Here is a 13,509-nt window from a genome sequence, read left to right on the forward strand (position 1 = left end):
ATGTAGTACAATGTGGTTAAAGAAGAAACTTTATGCAGTACAATATTAAAGTATGTGAGAGAATAAAAAATGAAGAAGAGATGAAAAAATTGGATGACAGAAAAGATTTTAATTTTTCTTATTTGTGTTTGGTCAACAGTGAAAAAGACTCATTTGTATTTGGTTAGGAGTGAAAAAGTGGAAGGATGGAAAAAATGAATTTGTATAAATTTATTCATAAGCTCTTATTAAAAAATGATGCCCAATTAAAACAAAAAAGTGGCAAAAAACCAACAAAAAAAAATCACCCAAATTTATTGAAAAAGAAAAATCATGCCAAGGAAAAAGTAAAATGTTAAAAACAAAATATTCACATACAATTGAACCCGAGAAAAAAAAAAAAAACGCCTCAGGAAAATATTGCAAAAAAATCTAACAAGTGCTAGCACGTAAGAGGAAAATGGATAGTTCAGTCATTGTGGGCAACTATTCTTCTTCTCTATATTTTCTCATTAAATTGGAGAGATAGAATTTTGATGGGCCAAGGGAAAAACACCTAAACCCACTAATTTTCCATCCTCCCTTTTTCTCCAATCAAACACCCATAAAATTAGTTTTCTCTTCGCTTTTCTATCCTCAATTTTCTATCCTTCTTGTTTCACCCAACCAAACAGACCCTTACACCCACCAAAAACATAGAAAGTAGATAGAAAGGTTTTATTGAATAGAGGAATGAAAGAGTGGAAGTATGATGCCTTAATTTAATTGATTGTGTGATGTGTGTGGGTGTGTGATGGGTCCACATCTGGTATTTACTGGATAGATCTAGGCTTTATTAACAACTACAGGGAACCTTAATTGTAACTAGTCCTTTTGAGGTATAGCACCGATGTGGTTAGTGTTTTTCCTTGGGTCCTTATAGGAAGTCAATTTCAATATAGCTTTTGAGTGATGGTTTAAGAGTACTCATAATAAGTGGGCTATTTTTAAAGCTAAAGAGGAATACTTGAATGGGAATACAATTTTGTGGTGGAAACTATCCAAACAAAATTGGGCTGGTTGGAAAGCAATGTTACTATCCCGTAGTGGCACGGAAGAAGATCACTAGGCCCAAATAGGAAGGAAGGAGTTTTGGACCTTCCCACGACTTGAGCTTAATTTAGGTTTCGGCAAGTTAAATTACGTTTGATTCAAGAGGATAATTCTTTGTAGTTCCAATTGACTCTTCTTGCCTAGTCCTTTTCTTTTTTTCTCATCTTACAATTTTAGAGTAACACTTATCCTTGGTAGATGGAGCGCACCTGTCAGTCATTGCATTGGAATGTAGCCCTCTAAATCTAATCATGTGAAGATTATCCTAGTAAGCACTAGCACTTATCCAAGTTAACCTTATCCATTTCATTATGTGGAAGTAATAATAACTTGTTTGAATGGAGGGAGAATAGAGGGGAGTAGAGTAGAAGGAAGGAGAGTAAGTTAAATTATCATGTTTGGATTTTTTTTAAGGGAGGAGGGGTAGGGATTTGGAGTGGTTTGGAAGGGTTCTAACTACTTCTAACTCCTCATTTTTAATTCCCCTAAATTGGTGAGATTTAGAGAGAGAGTAAAGCATGGAAATGCTTGACCAAATGAATTACCAAATGAATTATCTTGTTTGGATTTTTTCAATAAAGCAACCCAAGTTCATAACACTAAACAAATTTTCATTATATTAGATTTTATCTTTTATTAATTAATTAAATAATTCATTTCTCACAACTTATTTTATTTTTTTACAATTTTTTTCCGTGTATTTTAGGGTAGCTACTAGTTCTACAATATAATCATATTGTTGTGCTATAAAGGCCAGATATTCAAGGACTTGTTAAACCATGGGCCATAAGTCTCTTCAAGCTTTAATTAGGTCCATAAACGTGCCCACAAAGTAGCTCCTACATAGTTCTCAATAGTCCTAGAAAGTTCTGAAGAACCAAAAATCTCAAAACAAAAAACTGGGCCTAGACTACACTAGAATCCTCTTAGTCATCTTTATAAATACCCAACCCATCAAATCCTTCAACCATCGAAAAAAATTCAGCAAAAATCTAAGTCTTTGAAGTTATTCACAACAACAACAGAGTTCAAAAATGTTGATGATTCCAAGCTTCTTTGGTGGCCGACGCAGCAATATCTTCGACCCATTCTCCCTAGACGTATGGGACCCGCTCAAGGATTTTCCAACCCAAATTTGCAAAGAGAATTCTGCTTTTGTCAACATTCGTATTGATTGGAAAGAGACCCCAGAAGCACACGTGTTGAAGGCTGATCTTCCTGGCTCAACAAGGAGGAAGTGAAAGTCGAGGTCGAAGATAACAGAGTGGTTTGGATCAATGGAGAGAGGAAGATAGAGAAGGAAGACAAGAATGACATGTGGCATTGTGTCGAGCGAAGCAGTGGCAAGTTTGTGAGGAGTTTCGAATGCCGTCTTCACATCTAACTGCTCAAGATGTAAATTTTCTGCAGCCACCATTCCCAGTACCGGTTTAATTGTTGACATCTTCACAACTGGAGAAAATATCTTTGTGTAGTCAATGCCCTCCTTCTGCTGGAACCCTTAAACAACTAATCTGGCCTTGTAACGTTTGCTATCGTCATGCTCATTCTTTATTCTGTATACCCACTTGTTGTGCAAAACATTCTTTCCTACTGGCAATTCAGTCAGTTCCCATGTCTGATTCCCCAACAAGGAATCCATATCATCCTTCATGGCAAACTCCCACTTGCTTGAATCCTTATCTTGTAAGGCTTCATCATAACATTCTGGCTCACCACCATCAGTCAACAGGAGATAATTTAGAGCGGGTGAATAATGCTATGGAGATCTAATGTTTTTGAAAGATCTGTGGACTTTAGCTACTGGTGTACTCTGATCTACCTATGAATTTACATTTTCCTTATATTCTTCACCTCTTTTCTGGACAGTACTTTCAATCATTTCATCTAAGTTGACAAACTCAGATTTATTTTGATCTATCTCTGTAACATCTGGCACTACAGTTGCCCTGTCCTTATACATAACATGTTCATTAAATATCACATTTCTACTTTTGATGATTTTCCTATTTTGTTCATCCCAAAACCTATAACCAAATTTCTCATCACCATAACCAATGAAAAAACATATTTTAGACTTTGCATCAAGTTTACTATGAGCATCATAATCAATATGAACATAAAAAACACAACAAAAAACGTTTAAATGTGAAAACTTTACTTGTTTACCGCTCCAAACCTCCTCAGAAAGTCTAAACTCCATGGGAACTGATGATCATCAATTTATCAGGTAATCTACAGTGCTAACAATATCAGCTCGGAAAGTTTTTGATAGTTCAGCATGCAACCTTATACTCCTAGCACACTCATTGAGAGTTCTGTTCATGCGTTCAGCCACACCATTCTGTTGTGGTGTCCCAGGAATGGTCTTCTCCATCTAATTCCCTGTGCAGCACAATACTCACTGAACCCTCCATTTATGTACTCTCCTCCATTATCTGACCTCAAACATTTTACTTTCAAACCCGTTTCTATCTTAACCATGGCCTTCCACTTCTTAAAAGTTTCAATTACATTAGATTTATTTTTCAGAAAATAAACTCATACCTTTCTGATTGAGTCATCAATGAAAGTGATGTAGTACCTTGAACCTCCAGGGGATGCAACCGGTGTGTACTAACTCCAATTTTACAGCCTTCGGTGTCTTGCCAGTTTTCAAGAAGCTCACCTTTTTCTACTTTCCTAAGATGCAGCTTTCACACATCTCAAAATCAATAGACTTCAATTTTGGTAGTTTTCCTTTTGACAGTAGCATCTTCATCCTTTTCTCACTCATGTGACCAAGTCTACGGTGCCATAGGCTTGTATCAGTACTTGCATCAGCAACTGCAATTGTGTCTCTTGGACTTGAGGTCATATATAGAGTACCAGTCTTCTTTCCACGAGCCAATAACCTAGCTCCCTTTGTAACCTTCCAAGTACCACCAACAAATAGTATTGCATGTCCTTTATCATCAAGTTGTCCAACAGAAATCAGATTCTTCCTCAGGTCAGGAATATGTCGAACCTTCTCCAGTAACCAAACAGACCCATTAGGTAACAATATCCGAACATCTCCCATACCCACAACATCCAAGGTTGAATTATCAGCCAAATACATCTTACCAAAATCACCTGCAACATAATTCTGTATGATTACTCGGTGTGGAGTGGTATGAAATAAAGCTCCTGAGTCCAAAACCCAATCATCAAGTGGACTGTCTACTGCAAGAAATAATGCATCATGTACCTCTTCTGTTACAGCATTAGCAGAGTCATTTTCAGTCTTCTTCTTAGGACTTTTGCATTGCCTTCTAAAGTGACCTGTTCTCCCACAGTTCCAGCATTGTACTTGTTGGCCTGATCTAGATTTACTTCTATTCCGATTAGAATTTCTGGATTTTAATCTGTCTTAATTTGAATTTCTATCATTACCTCTGCCTCTTGTCTCAAGGTTTAGGGCAAAACCAGATCCTAAGGTTTCGCCTGCATCTCTTTTGCGAATCTCCTCAGCCAGAATTAAATATCGTATTTCATTGGACTTTAGCCTTTCTTTTCTTGTAGAATTGCTTACTGCCATTCTCATTGCCTCCAACTGTTTGGCAAAGAATCCAAGACGATCAAAGCATGAATCTCATCATCAAAATCAATTTCTACAGACGACAATTGATTTGTGATAGTGTTAAATTCGTTTAGATGTTGTGCTACTGATGCATTCTTTGCCATCTTTAAATTGAATAGTTTCTTCATCAAATGCACCTTGTTGTTTGCTGACGGCTTTTCATACATACCAGACAAAGCCTTAATCAGATCTGCTGTGGTCTTCTCCTTTACAACATTGTGCGCAACAGACCTAGATAGAGTTAACCTAATAACTCCCAGTACCTGTTTATCAAGTAGAGCCCATTCCTCAGCCTTCATAGTCTCAGGTTTTGTCCCCAAAAGCGGCAGATGCAATTTCCTCCCATAGAGATAATTTTCAATCTGCATCCTCCAATACGTGAAGTCTATGCCATCAAACTTTTTTTATTCTAGATGCCTTTCCTGCTTCCTCTGCCATTGCTCCCACTCAAACCTAACCAGGCTCTGATACCAGTTGTACGGAATTAACCCAAAATTCCCAACCCGTGAGAGACAAAAAAAAAGAAAAAGAAAAAAGAAAACACATGCCAAAGAAAAAACAATCACACGCACAAGACAATATTTACGTGGTTCGGCAATTTTCCTACATGCATATAATTGCAGAGATTTCATTATTATCAGGGAAAAAATACATAGTACGGTTACAATATTTCACACTCTCTTAAGACGACAACAAAGACCAAAACACTAATCACCAAACTCGATTTCTATATCCTGCGCATAGGATTTACAATGGGCTACAAAACGTGCTAAAAATGCACCAAAGATTGAAATTTCACAAAAGAAGTAAATAACGCTCATATATAAAAATTAGCCAAAAAGTATCATTTGCATAGATATTTTAAGCCAACACTTTGCACACTTAACATTCATAGCTGAGATTAATCATGTTGCCCAAAAGCACATACACACACACACACAAACAAAATCATCCAGAGATTTCAATGGCCTTGACATTAGCTTTCTTCACCTCCACTTTAGTCTGCAAACTGAGAAAAAGCTTGTATGGCCTAAAACAAGCTCCTAGATAGTGTTACAAGAAATTTTACATTTTTATGCACAGAATTGGGTGCAAGAGATGTGAAGCTGATCACTGTTGCTATGTTAAGTTTTTTGACAATTCTTATATCATTTTACTGTTGGATGTGGCTGATATGCTCATTGCAGGGTCTAGCATTGAAGAGATTAATGATCTAAAGAAGCAATTGTCAAAATAGTTTGCAATGAAAGATTTGGGAGCTGCAAAGCAAATCCTTAGTATAAGAATCATTAGAGACAAGGCTAATGGTACATTGAAGCTTTCACAGTTAGAGTATGTGAAGAAAGTTCTCAGCAGGTTCACCAATAAAGTTCTCACCCTGAGCCCGCTGAACTCCCTGCCCTTATGAAGCCTTAACTTGCCATAGAGGAGATTACGTCCTCGGATGAAGGAGAGGATGTGGAATCAAAAGACATCACCTTGGAAGAAGATACTGAAAATCCTGTCCAAGACGAGGATTTTGAAGTCTTCTACCAAACCTCCACATCCAAGGAAGAAACATTTAGTCCCTAGCTAACTACAGCTCTTGTCAGCGAAGACCGAGGGCATAGTGAAGTTCCTGAAGGCATGGTGATAGAAAAGAAACTTCCAGACCTTATTTCCCTATTGGAATCCCACGCTAGAACCACAGTTCCAGTTATTCCAAGACCTCCAACTCCTATCATTCTAGCCCCGTCCAGACAAAACCAGTCGATAAAAAGCAAAAAAGGGACAGGAGAGGGGGCAAAGGAGTTACCGAGGAGGGTGAAGTTCAGGAAAAAACTTCCCCAGAGATTACCAAGGTGGTCAAAGTGACTCGCACTCAACAAAGAAAGGGTGTAGAGAGCTCTAGCACTGCCTCCAAACGTAGATCTAAGGTTCCCGTTTGGAACCCTTCTTTTGTCTTGGATGATTCACCTCTCCGAGAGGATGCCTCCATTTGGAATTTTGATGGTGGACGAGCCGGCTACATAGCAAATACTATTGAGCAAGCCCTTTTGCTCCTAAAGGACATGGATGAGCTGCAAAATTTAAAGAAGCATGAGCTCTTCCTGTCCGTGAAGAGGGACTTAGCCTTGGTAAGACCTTTAACCTACATTATTATTTAGTAACCTTTTTGCACTGGCTCCCCCACTAATTTTTATATAAATTGTTTGCACTCAGGCTACCCAAGCAACACATGTAGCGGAGGAATGGGTTAACCAGGCCTTCCATGACATGAAGGAGGACGAGTCTAAACACATCTTGGTGTAGAAGGCCCAAGCAGCAACCGACAAGAAGCTAAAGGAGACCTTCCTCAAATTAGCCGAGTGTGACAAGGCCTGAAAAAGCGCTAAAGCTTCCATAGAAAGCTCAAAAAGCCAAGCATGGGAGTAGTTGGTGCAGTTGAGGGAAGCTAAGAATCAACTTGCCCTTTCTCGGACAACCATACGAAGTTGAGGAAGGAGCTTGTCCTGAAGGATAAAGAGATGGAAAAGGTCAAGCAGGCGGCTTATGACTAGGGGTAGAAGGAAACAGAGACTCACCTGAAGTCCCAACTCCCTGTGTTACGTTGCAGCTTCTGCCTACAGTCACGGATTGAGGCCTTGAATGCTGTTGGGGAGGACTGCAACTTAGAATTGAGGAATCCTCATTGGGGGGAGTCCTTGACCGAGGTTTGTAACTTTCTTCGTCGTTTGACAAAACATTTGTGCTTGATGATGACCTTCTTCTTTGTTTTCAACGCAACTTCCTACATAAATGATCTATTTCTTTCTGCATGTTTTTGGTTTCCTGCCCATGAGACACATGACTCCCACTCCTAGAATGACTCCCCCTAGTTTGGGTTGTTTGAACACTAACCTTACAATCTCTCCCACGCTCAAGATTCACAAAATGATCTTGACGTTGCGACCCCACCGACTCATCCGAATTCACCATAATTAAATTAACTCAAGTATGCTCAATATTCCCACAGACGGCGCCAATTGTAAGGGCATAAATGGACCTACGACCCAAGAGCGACCTACCAGTGGCCCAATGAGCCCACTACAATAAATTTGTTAGAGAATGGGCAAGATATTGATTACTTGATGAGCTAAAGCTAATCACAATGAGAAGAAATGCTAAAGACGTGACTATGGTCAAACAGCTATAAAGAAAAAGGGGACCTCGGTCAAGCTCAAGGAATACCTTATATATATATATATATATGGGATTTACTTTTTCTTTTTTACAAGTCTCTCTCTCCCTCTCCTTATTTTTTCCTTTTTTTTTTGATCCTATTCTAAGGATCTTCATTTCCTTTTTATATTTACACATAAATTATCTTATTCCTACACTTGGAGGGCTGAGATTGCATCCCCAAGACTCCCATCTCATCCAGAATATATTAGTACGCTTCTAACCTGCAGTATGAGCTGTGTCACCACCGTTCACAATCATTTCCTCATTAATGCGGCTAGAGGAGTGGTGGTTGTCTTGCATTTAATGCGAAGAGCTATTGCTTCCACACCTTTCTTCTTTCACCCTCCTCGTATTCTGTGCCAAGTCCACCTTCTTCCTTCTGCAATATTTTAACTTCATGCATTTGGGCTGGTTACTGCTTATCCCCAGGGTCAACTGGTCCTCGTCCCGTGGTTGTACAATGCCCGTCCTCGAGGTCTGAAGTGCGCCCTCTAAAATCCCTCTGGCAACCTGTTTAAATGGAATCTGGGGTCCTCAGCCACACACTGTGTTTTTAAAAAATTTGGTCTCAATTGAATTAATTTATTTGTAATAATATGATGGTGATCATGCCAAAATCATGAAATATTAACTATGTTATTGGCATGTTAAATGTGTTTCATGCAAAATAGGGCCACTGTGAGGATTTTTCAATGCATGGAGTATTTTAAATATAAAATATAGTTAAAAAACTTGCAAATTCTAAATAGTGTCATATCTGTCAAATGCTTCAATTTAATTTGAAGTAGATTCAATTCAAACCTAGCTTAAATTCATAGTTTGCAATAATAAGACCTAATCTCGGACAAGCACAACACATTTTGGAGTTTGTGATAATTTTTAGTTGGGATTTCTCTTATTTTAAATATTAATTGTATAATATTTATGTTTTAATTTTTTAAATCTATTTTTATTGTCTTTTGAGATACAAAATTACTACTAATTATGTTTTTGTGTTCAACTTCCACTAAGATTTCCTTTTCAATTGGTAACATCTCTAATTCACTTAATATTTCTTGTGAGTTTGTGACATATTCTATATTAAATAGGATTTTATCATTTTTTTTTGGATAATTATAAGCAAATGTAATATTTATTGTTAGTTAATATTTTATAAGTGACACACGCGTTAGAAAATTTGTCTTGCCTTTTTGCATAACTATTTTCATCTATATATAAAATGTATTTAAAAAATTTTTAATTCCAAAAATAAATTTGAATAATAAGTATAAGAATAAATATCATGTATGAGATGGTCATTATCTCTCTTGGTACTATTAATTCTAATTTTAATTTTGATAGAGAGAAAAAGAAATTGTAAAATTTTTAAGAGATTTAAAATTGTTAACTTTTTGATAACCTTTAAAATTGGGTTGTGGACAAGAAAGAGTGAAAGAGATTTTTCTTGATGGTTTCAAGAAATTATACTCCTAGAAGCAGTTGCTTGTGATAGAACTTGGGACCTTTCCCTTCCTTTTGATAACACTCTCTCTGGATTAGAAGTACTTAATCTCTCTTTACCCTTTTCAGATGCTGAAATTCTCTTTGCCCTCAATTTCGTGAAAGCTTGCAAAGCCCCTGGACCTGATGGGATCCATGCTAGATTTTTTCAAAGATTCTGGATGGTGGTGGGTGACTTGGTGAAATTTGAGGTGAAAAGAATTTTTCAAAACAGGAAAATCCCCCCTTAGCTGAACAAAACTCTTAGTGCTTTGATTCCCAAGCAATTGGGGCCTGAAACAATTAGTCATTTTAAACCCATTAGTTTGTGTAACACCATCTATAAGGTTGTGTCCAAAATTCTAGTCCTAAGGATGAAGCACCTTATACCTAACCTTGTCTCCCCCTCCCAAATAGCCTTTGTTGCCAGTAGAAGAGGATCAGATAATGTTATAGTGGCTCAAGAACTGCCCATACCTTACAAAAGAAGAAAGGGAAAACATGGTATATGATCTTAAAGATTGATTTAGAGAAAGCGTATGATCACATGAAATGGAGCTTTGTGAGAGATGTTTTGTTTAGTCTTGGCTTTCATAATGACACTGTGGAACTAATCCTAAGTTCTATTTCCTCCACTTTTGTTTCCCTTCTGTTTAATGGAGAACAACTTGAGGAATTCCAACCTTCAAGAAGGCTTAGGCAGGGTGACCCAATTTCCCCGTATATTTTTATTCTTTGTTTGGAACTCCTTAGCTCTCTTATCAACAAGAAGTGTGAGGATGGAGATTGGGATAAGGTGAAAGCCTCTAGGAATGGACCTAGTTTTTCCCACATGTTTTTTTACCGATGATCTCTTGTTGTTTGCAGAAGCAAATCAAGAAAACTGTGAGGCCATTTCGAATGTCTTGGAGGAATTCTGCTCTTTATCAAGTCAGAAAATTAGCAAAGAGAAGTCCAAAATCTTCTTCTCGCCCAATGTTTCAGAGGAAGCTAGTGTAGTCATGGTTCATCAATTGGGAATTAATAAAACCAACAATCTGGGCAAATACCTTGGCTTCCCCTTCAAGCATAAAGGGAGAAATTGAAATGAGTTCCAATCTGTGGTTGATAAAGTTTAAGCTAAGTTGGCCGGAAAGAAGATCAAATGCCTTTCACCTGCTGGTAGGCTTGTTCTCATCAAGGCTTCTGTAACTCCCATTATTGAATACATAATGCAGTGTTGTAAGTTGCCCTCCAAAATTTGTGACAGAATTGATAAACTCATTAGAGATTTTCTCTAGGGCTCCACTGAGGAAAAAAGGAAGCTCCACTTAGTAGGTTGGGATAAAGTTACTACCCCTACCAAACTAGGAGATCTTGGCATTTTTCAAACGAAAGCTTGGAACTCTGCCATCCTTGCTAAGTTATGTTGGAGGATTGCTTTGAACCCTGAGGCAGATTGGGCAAAAATGCTTACTAATAAATACCTTACCCCTGCCAGACTAAGTGAAAGGGGAAGAAGATTGCTTGCTTCCCATACCTGGACAACTTGTAAAGATGGTGGTGCTATCTTTAATAAAGGTTTAAAGTGGTCTGTCTCTAATGGGGAGGCGGTGAGCGCCTGAGATGATTATTGGCTGGCCTCAGGCCCTCTTAGGAAGCAAATTCTAGGACCTCTATTAGAAGAGGAAGGGAAGAAATCAGTTAAAGATTTCCTTGCTAATGTTCTAGATTCGTCCTTTGTCTTCCCAGAGACAATCATGAAGGAAATTAAAGGGGTGCCACTTGCTTCCAACCCTATCCAAAAAGATATTCTTATTTGGGCTTTCTCTAAGGATGGAAGTTTCACTCTTCTTTCAATTTATATCCTTGCAATGAGTTTAAAACCCTTGAACCTAACAACTCACAAACCTTGGGTTTGGAAGGCAAAAACCTCACCTAGAATTAAGTTCTTTCTTTGGCTATGCTTTCACTCCAGTACCCCTACAAAGGAAGTGTTGGGTTCAAGGGGTTTTAATCTTGACACTAACTGTGATCTCTATGGAGTTGGTATGGAGTCTATTATTCATGTATTGCATGATTGTAGTGTGGCTAGGGGGTTTTGGAGGAATTTAGGAATTGCTGATGCTAGACAGGATTTCTTTGGCACCCCTTTGATGGAATGGCTAAAGAACAACTATGAATCTCAAGATTCACTCTTGCAACCTCGTATACCTTGGAAATTTGTGTTTCCCCAAGTTGTTTGGCTGATTTGGCTCCATAGGAACAGATTCATCTTTCAGACAAGGTGAAAAGAGCCCAACATCCACACTCAAAGTATTAAGAAAGGAGTTGAGTTTTTGCTCTTGTGCCGAACTGTTCAAATAAGCCACCTAGAGTTCAAATCCAGGTTAATTGGAAGAAACCCATGCCAGGTTGGGTGAAGCTCAACACTGATGGTGTTGTTTTTGGAAATCCTAAGAAGGCTGGGGGAGGTGGTGTGTTAGGTGATAGCAATGAAGACTGGGTGGCTAGATTCATGAGAAAGCTTGGGAGTATGTCCAGCACTATGGTAGAACTTTGGGCCCTCAAAGATGGCCTCTCACTAGCTCGACAATTAGACATTCTCAATATTAATATAGAACTTGATGCTGACGTTCTTGTACATTTACTTACTAACCCCTCATCTCTCAATCTCATGTTAGAACCCCTTTTGAATGATTGGAGGAATCTGATCAAAGCCTTCCCTAACTACACAATGACCCACATATTTAGGGAAGCTAATAAATGTGCTGACAAGCTTGCTAACATTGGAGCAACCCTGTCTTCTGACTTCCTTTTGTTGTATGAACCACCGCCTGTGATGGCCAATATGCTAGCTTTTGATAAAGCTGAGCTTTTTTGTAATAGACTGGTTGTTGTTTAGTTTTATGCTACTAGCTTGGTTAACCAAAAAAAAAGAGAAGAAGCTCAAATCTAATAACTATTTTTAATTTGAATTTTAGAGTTACAAAATAATGTTAAAACATATCAACTTAAACTAATCAAAAGATTCTTTTTTCAATAAAGCAACCCAAGTTCACGGCACTAAACAAATTTTGATTAAATTAGATGTTATGATTTCTTAATTAGTTATAATAGATTAAATAAGTCATTAATTTGCAAATAATCAATTAAATATATCATATAAAAATTTATTTTATTTTTTTACATTTATTTTTGGTGTATTGCAGGCTACCTACTGGTTCTAAAATAGAATAATATTTTTGGGCTATAAAGGCCTGGTGTTCAAGGTTTTTGTTAAACTACGGGCCATGAGTCTCTTCAAGCTTTAATTTGGTCCTATAAACGTGCCCACAAAGTAACTCCTACACGGTTCTTAATAGTCCTAGAAAGTTCCAAAGAACTAAAAATCTCATAACAAAAAACATGGCCTAGACTACACTAGAATTCTCTTTGTCATCTTTATAAATACTCAACTTGATGATGCCAAAAATACCACCAGTAAGTCACACGGTCCTTGCGCGCTCCAAATAGCACCTGCACAGCAAAAAGAAAGGACCTAGCAGAGAGCATCGGTGTGGTACCGGCCAAATACCCTCCGAAGGTCAAGTCAAAACTATTCTCACTGCTCTAGAGTGCTAGAGAGGGTAAATTATGTGTACCTTGGTTCGTGAGGGTGCTTGGGTTTTATAGTAGTAGGGGTTGACCCCTTTTCCTTGAAGTAGAAGTCTTTTCCTTATAGGAGTTTCCTTGGGCATATTTTGCGGGATCCTTTCCATATAGGAATTTCTCTTAGGTTTCACAAAACGTGGAGGGCAAGTCATTTACTTATACACACAAACGTGGTTAGCAAGCATTCTTTGATTAGTGCTGTCAGCTTATATTATGCCTTCGATCTTCATCCCGTCAGCTTTAGGATCACCCTTCAGCTTTATTATCCCGTCAGCCTATGGGTGTCTCTCCTTACAACTTTATCCCGCCGTCAGTCATTAAACAGGGGCTGACGGCCCAGTAGATACCGTCACAAATAAACCGTCAGCTTATCTTGATCAATCTCTTTTTATCCTTATCAGTTGCCCCCTACTCCATATCTCCATCACTTTTCATACTGACGGGTTATGGAGTTAACATATCTGTTGATTGTCATATTCTTTAAGGAGGCGGGAAAATGATTTACATGGGACTCCTCGAGC

Source organism: Quercus robur, chromosome 11 (assembly GCF_932294415.1).
Source record: "Quercus robur chromosome 11, dhQueRobu3.1, whole genome shotgun sequence".
NCBI classification, from domain to species: Eukaryota; Viridiplantae; Streptophyta; class Magnoliopsida; order Fagales; family Fagaceae; genus Quercus; species Quercus robur.